Below are 11028 nucleotides of genomic sequence, written 5' to 3'. Positions count from 1 at the left end.
GTACTTCACTTTTGGCTTCTTTTCATTCCAAATTTCATATGTGGTCTTCTTTGTTCTAGCTCGAAAATATATTCTATTGCCAATGTGACATGAGGTGTTCACAACCTCTCCCCAAAACTTTTGAGGAATTTGCTTGTTAAGTAGCATAACTCTCGCCATTTCTTGAATCACCCGATTCTTCCTCTCAACCACCCCATTTTGTTGAGGAGTTTTGGAAGCTAAAAATTCCTTTTTGATTCCATTCTTCTCACAAAACGACTCAAATCTTGCATTCTCAAACTCCTTGCCATCATCACTCCTTATCTTGACAATAGGAACCCCTTTCTCGTTTTGTAGTCTCTTGCAAAGAATTTTCAATTTCTCACACGCTTCCAATTTTTCTCTAAGAAATTCAACCTAGGTGTATCTTGAGAAATTATCAACAATGACCATAATGTACCTTTTTCCTCCTAGACTTTCAGTTCTTGTGGGCCCCATTAGATCAACATGAAGAAGCTCTAAGCATCGTGAAGAGGCGATCACATTCACCTTGTGGTGACTTGCCTTTGTTTGCTTCCCCATTTGGCATGCACCACAAAAAGTCTTCTCCAACTTTCCAAATTTTGGAAGTCCCTCAATAGCTTCAAATTTGGAGACTTTAGCCACTTGTTTGAAGTTTGCATGTCCGAATCTTTGATGCCAAAGTTCCAACATGTCAACACGAGCAATTCTGCAGGAAATTGGTGCTGTAGGAACCACTCCGTAGCAATTGTCGATAGTCCTCTTTCCTTCCAAGACTTGAATCTCTTCTTCATCAACGATTGTGCACCCCTTCTTTAAGAATTGAACAAGGAAATCCTCATCACATATTTGAGTGATGCTTAAAAGATTTGCCTTCAACCCTTTGATGTATAAGACATCCTTCAATAGAGGTAATTCAGGTATCTCAATAGTCCCTTTGCCAAGAACTTGAGCATGACTCTCATTGCCAAATGTTACATAGTCACCAATCTTTTCTTTGAGTGACTTAAACAGTGATTTATCAACTGTCATATGACAAGAACAGCCGCTATAAAGATACCATAAACATGAATTAAATACCTTCAATGAGGTGTGCACAAATAGGCAGGCATGGGACAAGCACTCTTAACCTTCAAACAGAAACTTATCTTCATTTTCCATGCTCTTTCTAGATTGAATTTTCTTTTCAGAATATCAACCTTATCACACAATATTCTATTTCTTTTTTTATACTTCTTAACCAATGAATTAGATTCACATAAACTATTGTGTAAGATGTGATTCTCATTTTCAAAAAAATTCAACATGTGAACAAACATTCTAGCATGTTAGTGTAAAACTTGAAGAGGTTATATATATATATATATATATATATATATTGAATGTTCAAATAGCGTATAAAACACTATGAACGTTTAGACCCCCAATTAACAAATTACCAATTCAAGCTTAATATCAAATAATTAATGTGCGGAATATGAACATAAGCTTAATATAGAATTGACAAACAATCTAAACCAAATAAAATCAGATCCACAACAGAAATTATATGGCAAAGATTAAGGGAAGAGAGATGCAAACACAAGGACAACACAACAATGTGTTATCGAAGAGGAAACTGAAGCCCTTGGCATAAAACCTCTCTGCCACCCTCCAAGCCGTAAATAATCCACTAAAGAATGTAGTTGAGATACATGAACAGTAGAAGACCCTCCAAGCCTAATCTACCCAGTGTACCTAAGCCCTTTAAGCTCCTACTCCAACGAGGTTACGTCGAACCTATTTCTTCTTTAGCTTACCGGATTCCGCTACTAACCATAGCATCAACCAATATGAAATTGGTCCCTTCCTAACTGCTTCCCAAGCACCAAATGGCCTTCTCACATATGTGGGTATGGTGAGAAAATGTTTTGGTAATGAATCTCTCAAGGATGTAACAATGGAGAGGAAGAGAGTAGAGGAATTTGAAGATTCTCTATGTGAAGATTGTGGATGAGTCAATCTTGTTTTTCTCTAGTGTTTCTCTCTCAAAATTCTCTCTGGAAGCTCTCTACATTTCGTGGGTATAAGAGGTATATATACTAAGGTGAGAATAGAATGCGAAGAGTCAGTTTTTCAAAACAGAGCTGATTGGTGGCTTGGCCTCGCGACTTGACTGAGCCACGAGTTCCAGCTGCGAGGTAACTGAATGGCCAGACTGGACTTTTTGTCTTGTAGTGCTATAGCTGGCATGACGATTCAGCTTCTCTGCATGCTTGGCATGCGTGCAACTTCTGGCGGCTTGCAAGCCACGAGCCACCCGCGAGATCCAATCGCGAGTCCCAACTTCTTTGCACAATCTTGAGCATTTCTTCACACTCTCTCACACACTACCCTCACATGATTCCCACCTAAATACAGGGTTACTAATTGCTAAAATACAAGCAAATTTGGTACAGAATAAAGCCAACAAGATGGTTGATAAAATTCAACCTTACATATATATATATATATATATATATTTATAAAAACCTATACAAACTCTATGAACCCGAAGAGTTTTTATAAATAATTATATAAATGCTGCAATGTAGAAATTGGATTGTCATATAAGCTAAAATCTTTGAATTCTCTCTCTTTAAAGGTTTTAGAGAAGCTCGTTGTCTTCACTACACCACCATTCTCTACCTTAGGTCCCTTCCTTCTCTCTCTAAGTAAATAGTTCTTTATGTTCAATTATTATCTCTAGATTTGTTTGTTTTTTCTTCTTTATCTTTTTTATTTTTAATTTTTTTTTATTATTTTTTATCATTCTCACAAAGGTTCATCTCTATCTCTCTCTCCATTTAGTTTTGTATCTCTTATTTGGAATACAGATGGATTTTTGTCACTTTAGGAATTTTGCAACTTCAACAGTTTAATTTTTATTGATTTTCAGTCCTTTTTATCACCGTTGTTTAATGTTCCTTTGCGTAAGAACAAGTTACAAGCTAGTATATATTTAGGATCTGTTTGGATAGAACTTATTTTGCTGAAACTAAAAACTGAAAACACTGTAGCAAAATAATTTTTAAATGTGTGAATAGTATCGTGTGACCCATTTTTAATGAAAAAGTTGTTAAAAAGTGAAATTTGTGGGTCCGTGAACAGTGCACGAATGCACTGTTCACGGACAAAAAGTCAACAAGTGCAGCTACCCAAAAAAAAGAAAAAAGGGCTGAAACACGCTGAGAGCAAAACGTGGATACAAGAAGCCAAATCCAAACAGTCACTTAAAGTCAAAACTGAGAGCAAATCAAATTAGATTTTTAATTAGAGTATAATTTTGTGCACATGTCCATTTAGTAAAATTTTAATACCCATTTAGTTATGTTTATTTGTAAATTCATCATATGTAAATTCATCATATGTATAAATATAGGTTATAAGCTAGTTTTATTTTACATATAATTTGTTTTTCTTATTTTTCTTGAGATCTTAGCATATTTTTTAAGTCATTCGATATTTCCATTCATTTACAAATTTTTAAGTATGAATGTCAAGACTAAAGAGGTCAACACTGGGCATAGCTGGGTTGCCGAAAGTAGATGGATTCTTTTTTCTAAGGCTGCAATGGACTCTTTAGCAATTGTCGTTATTAAAAGTGATAAATAGACTATATTTATAAATAAATAAAAAAGGAGAATTCTTACAAAAATAGTATATAAATCATATGAAAAGGCTCTTTTATTCTCAATAAACATTGCATTGTCACAAAGATAAAAAGATAATCTTCTTCTTTGCTTCATGAAAATTGATCTCAATGAGCTATGTTGCCCATCAAATCAGCAATCAAATGATTCAATGAAGAGTGCGAAGATCCACCATCCATCAAAGCTTTCCTACCTTTTTCTTTAATTTCCTTCACGTTCTTCCTTATCTCACTATTGGGCTCCATTACTTCCCTTATTCCTCTCTCTATCTCCATAGCCGTTACAATAATTTGCTTACTTTTACTGTAATCCATTTTAACCTCAACAGCTAATCTCAACTCTTTCACCATCTCAAAAGCATTAATTTGTTGTTCAGCATAAATTGGCTGTTAGTGTATAGCTTAGACTAGTTTAGTCCATTGGGCTTAGCCCAGTATACTGTACTTGTAGTTTACTCCTTTTACTTGTACTGCACACATATCTAGCCTATATAAGGCTCTCTATTGTACATTATTTCACACACATCAATATACAGACTATTCAGTCTTTCTCACACTTTATATTCTTAACATGGTATCAGAGCCAATCCTCTGACTTCCTGGTTCCTGTGGACATCTCCGGCGTTCTTCCGCTGCCCTCGCCTTCATCCAGTAGCCACTGTCAGAAGCGAGTCACCGCCGTCACGCCCACAGTCCCAGCAAATCTCGGATCTCATTGTTCTGCTCATCCAACTGTCAAAGCAAAGGCATTGAGTGACAAAACAGACAATCCCGAGCAAAACCCAACCAAGAACGGCCAGAAAACACTTCACACGCGCCGCCACGCGCCGCCACGCGCCGCCTGAAGTTTCTGCCTCACGAGCACGCGCTCCACGCGCTGCCACACGCCGCCACGCGCCGTCACTCTCACTCACGCGCCCCCACGCGCCAGACCAGCCGTTCTCCACGCGCCACACGCGCTTACACGCGCCAGCTCCGTTTCGCGAACTGCCACGTCAGCCCTAGTGTGACGTCACCCTGCCACGTCAGCACACGTCAGCCGTTGACTGGACCAGACTTGACCGTTGACTTTGACTTTGACCGTTGACTTTGACCGTTGACCGTTGACCAAGTCAAAATTTTTCAACAGGACCTGTCTTGCTCAGTTTTTCGCATAGATTCTGATTTTGGACTCCGTTTCTGCATTTGAGGTATCTAAATATCACTTTTTGGTCATTTTCTTCATTAGGGCTCAACAAAGTGAACGAGATATCATACGTCCTATCACCATCATGTTGGATGGTCCTACTAGCTATCATGCATGGTCTCAGAATATGACTGTCTTTCTCAAGGGTCGTAAACTGTGGAGATATGTGACTGGTTCAATTCCTAAGCCAGTACCAAACCCTAAATCCAAAGCCACAGCTGCTGAAGAGTCTTCCAAGACTGCTGTTACAACAGATGATTATGAAGAACGTCTAGAAGAATGGGAGAGTATTCAGAGTAAGATCTTATCTTGGTTTATCAATACCTCTATTCCCTCCATTCATAATCTTCTTCCTCGTCTTGAAACTGCTGAGGCTGCTTGGAAATTTTTGGCCGATCGTTATAACTGCACTAATGATTCAAGCTTGGAGTTTCACATTGAATCAAAACTTTATCAAATGCGCCAAGAGACAGGTCAGTCTATTTCTGATTTTTATTCTCAGACTTCTACTATGTGGGAACAACTCTCTGCTGCAGATCCTCCACTGGTGTGTTCTAAGGACATTGAGCTCTTTGTCAAATATCGGGATCGTCGTAGATTTATGCACTTCATGATGGGTTTACGTGAGGATTTTGAGCCTACTAGGGCTTCTCTACTTAGCCGGTCTCCTACTCCTTCTCTTGATGCTGCAGTAAAGGAGCTCATTTCTGAGGAGAATCGGCGGCCCACTTATCACATGACATCATCTGATCATGTCTTGGCTACACCCTCACCACAGCCTCCCATTGTTGCATTCACTGCTCCTCCGCGAATAAACTCCGGGCATCCCACCTCTCAGTCTTCCAAAGGTGCTCACTGCAAGTTTTGCCGTGCCAAAGGCCATGACATCTCTGTTTGTCGTAAGCTACAGAAATTTGTGCAAGAACAGAATAAAGCTTCTCTTCCTCAGGCAGCTGCTGTATATCCTTCAGATCCATCGGTTCCTACAGGTCCATCTTTGGCTTCCTCACTTACTACGGTTGATATTGAGGCAGTTGTTCAACAGGTTTTATCCCACACTTCCACTGCCCTTTCTGTCACCTCAGGTAAACAACCTTGATTTTTTGATACTGCATGTTGTAACCATATGACTCCTGATGAATCCCAATTTTCTGATAAGGCACCCTTAGAACATCCAATCACCATTTACACTGCTGATGGAACTCCTATGCCTGTTAGTCATAAAGGAAAAATCTCTTCTCCTTGTTTATCCCTTAGTGACACTTTTCATATTCCAAAGTTATCCCTCAATTTGCTTTCTGTTGGTCAACTTTGCGAATTAGGCGTAGATCTTCTATTTACTAATCATGGTGTGGATGTGCAGGATCCCCGGACGGGTCAAGTGCTTGGGACAGGCCGTAAGGTTGGTCGCATGTTTGAGGTTCATGACTTGAAGATTCCTTCACAAGTTGTTTCTGCAGCTGCTACCACTGCCACCTCCTCACTTGATCTATGGCATGCTCGTCTTGGTCATCCATCCTTATCTCGTCTTCAATTGTTAGCTTCTCAAGGTCATTTAGGTTCAGTTCAGTTTTCAAAATTTTGATTGTACTTCCTGTCATTTTGGTAAACAAACTAAATTGCCATTTAATAAAAGTGACTCCTTTTCTTCTGCTCCTTTTGATCTTATACATTCTGATATTTGGGGTCCTGCACCTGTTCCCACTGAAGGGGGATCTAAATATTTTGTCATATTTGTGGATGATTTTTCTCGGTATACTTGGATTTATCTGCTTCACCATAGGTCTGAACTTATGTCTATTTACCAAACATTTCACAAAATGATTGAAACACAGTTCAATCGCACCGTTAAAGTCTTTCGATCAGATAATCCTCAAGAATATAATGATAAATCTTTCCTATCCTTTTTAGACAGACATGGTACTCTTCCTCAGCGGTCTTGTCCTTACACCTCTCAACAAAATGGTCGTGCAGAACGAAAACATCGTCACATTCTTGATGTTGTCCGCACCCTTCTCATTTCTGCCTCTCTTCCTGAGCGATTTTGGGGTGAGGCCGCACTCACTGCTGTGCACACTATTAATCGTATTCATTCACCGACTACACACAACAAATCACCATTTGAGCTTCTCTATGGTCAAACTCCTGACTACTCCTCTCTTCGGGTTTTTGGTTGTGCTTGCTTTGTCTCTCTTCCTCCTCATGAACGAACAAAGCTCCAACCTCGTACTCGTCTCTGTTGTTTCCTTGGTTATGGTGTGTCTCAAAAAGGGTTTCGCTGTTATGATCCCATTTCTCATCGCCTTCGTGTCTCCCGTCATGTTGAGTTTTGGGAACATCGTCCTTTCACGAGTTTTCAGCAGTTTCCTACATCTTCTTCCTCAGAGTCTCCCATTTTTACTGATCTTTTCCTCCCTCTCTATCCTGAACTTGTGGAGGATTCTTCAGCATCGACTGCCTCTCCAGACGACTCATCTCCGGTTCTGTCTCCGGCATATGACCCACCTGTCTTAGATCCTGTGGCACCACCCTCTTCTGAGTCTCCTATTAGTCCTGAACTTCGTCGTTCCACTCGGGTAAGCATTCCTCCCCCTTATCTCACTGATTATCATTGCTCTTTTGCTCTTGCCACTCTCTATGAACCTCACACCTATCGTGAGGCTCATACTGACCCTCTTTGGCAGCAAGCTATGAATGAAGAACTAGATGCCCTTCATAAGAATCACACGTGGGATATGGTTGATTTGCCTCCTGGTCAGTCTGTAGTAGGTTGTAGGTGGGTTTACAAGATCAAGACCAAGGCTGATGGATCTGTTGAACGATACAAGGCTCGCCTAGTTGCCAAGGGCTTTACTCAGGAGTATGGTATTGACTATGAGGAAACATTTGCTCCTGTTGCTCGTCTTACATCTGTTAGATGTCTCATTGCTGTGGCTGCTGTTCGCCATTGGCCTCTTTATCAAATGGATGTGAAGAATGCTTTCCTCAATGGAGACCTCCATGAAGAAGTGTACATGCAACCACCCCCTGGCTATCCACACTCAGGCAATCAAGTTTGCCGCCTTCGCCGTGCTCTTTATGGCCTTAAGCAGGCTCTTCGAGCTTGGTTTGAAAAGTTTAGCTCAGTTGTTGCTCAGCAGGGTTTCACTTCGAGTCCTCATGACACTGCTCTCTTTGTTCGAAGATCCTCTGCTGGTATCACTCTTATTCTTCTTTATGTTGATGATATGATTATTACTGGAGATGATTCTGCAGGTATCCGTTCTCTTCAGAACTTCCTTAGTCAGCATTTTGAGATGAAAGATTTGGGCACTCTCAGCTATTTTCTTGGGCTTGAGGTTACCTCATCCTCTGATGGATACTATCTTTCCCAGGCTAAATATGCTTATGATCTTCTCTCTAAAGCCGGTGTCACTGATAACAAGACTGTTTCCACTCCTTTGGAATACAATGCAAAGCTCACACCCTTGGACGGTGAACCTATATCCGATGCTACTCGCTATCGTCAGTTGGTTGGCAGTTTGATCTATCTCACTGTTACTCGTCCAGATATTTCACATGCTGTGGGTATGGTTAGTAAGTTCATGGATGCACCTCGTTCTGTCCACTATGCTGCTGTTCTTCGGATTCTCCGATATGTCAAAGGCACACTTTATCATGGTCTGCATTACTCCTCTCGAGCTTCATGCCTATTCAGATGCTGACTGGGCAGGTGATCCGACTGATCGATGCTCTATCACAGGTTTCTGTTTCCTGTTAGGTACTTCTCTGGTCTCGTGGCGCAGCAAGAAGCAGGATGTGGTTTCCCGTTCTAGTACTGAGGCTGAGTATCGTGCCCTTGCCGACACCACTTGTGAGCTTGTTTGGCTTCGCTGGCTCTTGGCTGACATGGATGCTCCACAGCCCACTGCCACTCCTCTTTATTGTGACAATCGTAGTGCTATCTACATTGCTCATAATGATGTCTTCCATGAACGCACTAAGCATATTGAGATCGACTGCCACATCACTCGCCAGCATCTTAAGAAAGGAAATCTCCAGTTATTCTCCATCTCCTCTGCTGACCAACCTGCTGATATCTTTACCAAGACTCACCCGCCTGGTCGTCTTCGAGATCTTATATCCAAACTCCAGTTGGCTTCCTCCTTGCCACCTCGAGTTTGAGGGGGGATGTTAGTGTATAGCTTAGACTAGTTTAGCCCATTGGGCTTAGCCCAGTATACTGTACTTGTAGTTTACTCCTTTTACTTGTACTGCACACATATCTAGCCTATATAAGGCTCTCTATTGTACATTATTTCACACACATCAATATACAGACTATTCAGTCTTTCTCACACTTTATATTCTTAACATTGGCCAAGCGGCAATAGGCACACCAAACCAAAGGCTCTCCAACGTAGAATTCCACCCACAATGCGACACAAACCCTCCGATTGCTGAGTGGGCCAAGATCGCCACTTGTGGAGCCCAACCGATAACCTTACCAGTACCTTGTGTTCGATTGATGAACCCTTGTGGCAGAATTTCCTCAAGGTTTGTGTAATCACTTGGACTTGCAATCCCACCACTTGGTGGTGGCTTGCGTAAGGACCATAGGAAACGACAGCCACTATGCTCTAATGCATATGCTATCTCTTTAACTTGGTCTTTTTCAAAACTTCCCATGCTACCGAAGCATAAGAACACCACTGATGATAGAGGCTGATCATCAAGCCACTTCATGACATCAAAACCATTTTGGGGCTTTTGGATCTCATGGTTTTCGCCCTTCAAGTTCATTATAGGTCCCACAGGGTAAACTGGTGGTGTTTTGGCATTAGAAAAGGAGTTTATTGCGAAGGGTTCAAGTTCCATGAATGTATTTATAATAATACCCTTTGTTTCTTTGAACCGTCTTGCTTGGTTAATAAAAAAAAGAGAGTTATCTAGAAGTCCAGAAGGCAAGACCTTAGCTGGGACTTTGTTGACAAAACTTGGCACAACCAGCTCAGTGTCTGAGTCTTTGTAAGCCAAAATGTCTTGGTTGTGTTCATCATGAAGGGTTTGAAAATAAAAAGTGAAACCAAGAGCATTAGCACTTGAGGTGTAGTACATGTATGTAGGGATACCAAATTCATTAGCTACATCTATCATCGGTGTACAGAACATGTCCAAGACAAATGCAGCTACTTGAGATGTATTAGAGCTCGACTCGGCAAGAGTAAGCTTGGAAAGAACATCTTTGAGTAGGGGTTTTTGGCTTTCCATAAATGAAAAGGAATTGAAAGAAGTGGTGGGTTCGTCTTCAGCAGGTAGGTCAATGAATTTGATATGATTGCTGATGGAGGAGGAATTAAGCGATTCAATGTAGGCACAAACCTTTGAGTCAGATGATTGCTTCATTATGAAGATCTTTATCACGAGCCTGTCGTCTCGTTCTGTTAATAGCTTTGCAAGCTCTACCATTGGTATGAGGTGACTAATACTCGGGAATGGAATGAACATCAACTCCATTGTCTGCTTCACCAGATATTTTATCAAAACTTCTGCTCTCCGGCCTTTCTTTCGATTATCGTAGATGTGTATGAAAATGTGCAAAATAATAGAAATACAATGTGCAATTGATATTCAGTTGTAGCTTTTAGCATTGGTTATATAATGTCTCATATCTTGGATAGGGAGAGAAGTGAGGTCATGGCTTTGCTGGCCTTGACAATGGGATATATATATATATATATATATATATATATATTTCTAGTCTTTTCTGGACCTCAGGAGCAGGCATTAATTATTATTATTATTTTTTAAATAAGGATAATTTAATGAAGAGTCGAAGAGGACCATTAATATTTTTAACTTGTTGGAAAAGCCAAATTGAATCATTTATGTTTCATTTTATTTTAATCTTAACTTTTTGTTGCTTTGCAAGGAAGTAATACAAATAAGGCTCAGCTCCATTTTCGGTTATGAATGAATTTCAGCTTTTCATCAAAAAAAAAAAAAAACCTTTTTGTTGCTTTGTGTGCTTGACAAGTAGGGACAAGTCATTGAGAACCCACGTCAACGTCTTATCTATTTTTTTTTTTCTTTTTTTTTTTGAGAAGAACGTCAACATCATTTAATATTCAAACTCTGCCTCTTTTTTCTTTTTCTTTTTTTTTTTTTTTTTATTTTATAATATAATATTATA

The 11028-nt window shown here is 40.2% G+C and overlaps 1 pseudogene; it reads right to left on the bottom strand.

Moving 5' to 3' along the window:
- Positions 1–3658: 3658 nt before the first annotated feature.
- LOC126721069 (anthocyanidin 3-O-glucosyltransferase 2-like) lies at positions 3659–10460 on the bottom strand (annotated as a pseudogene).
- Between the last annotated feature and the right edge of the window lie 568 nt (positions 10461–11028).

This window comes from Quercus robur, chromosome 4, assembly GCF_932294415.1.
Source record: "Quercus robur chromosome 4, dhQueRobu3.1, whole genome shotgun sequence".
Classification (NCBI taxonomy): Eukaryota; Viridiplantae; Streptophyta; class Magnoliopsida; order Fagales; family Fagaceae; genus Quercus; species Quercus robur.
This window is presented reverse-complemented; position numbering and strand designations above follow the sequence as displayed.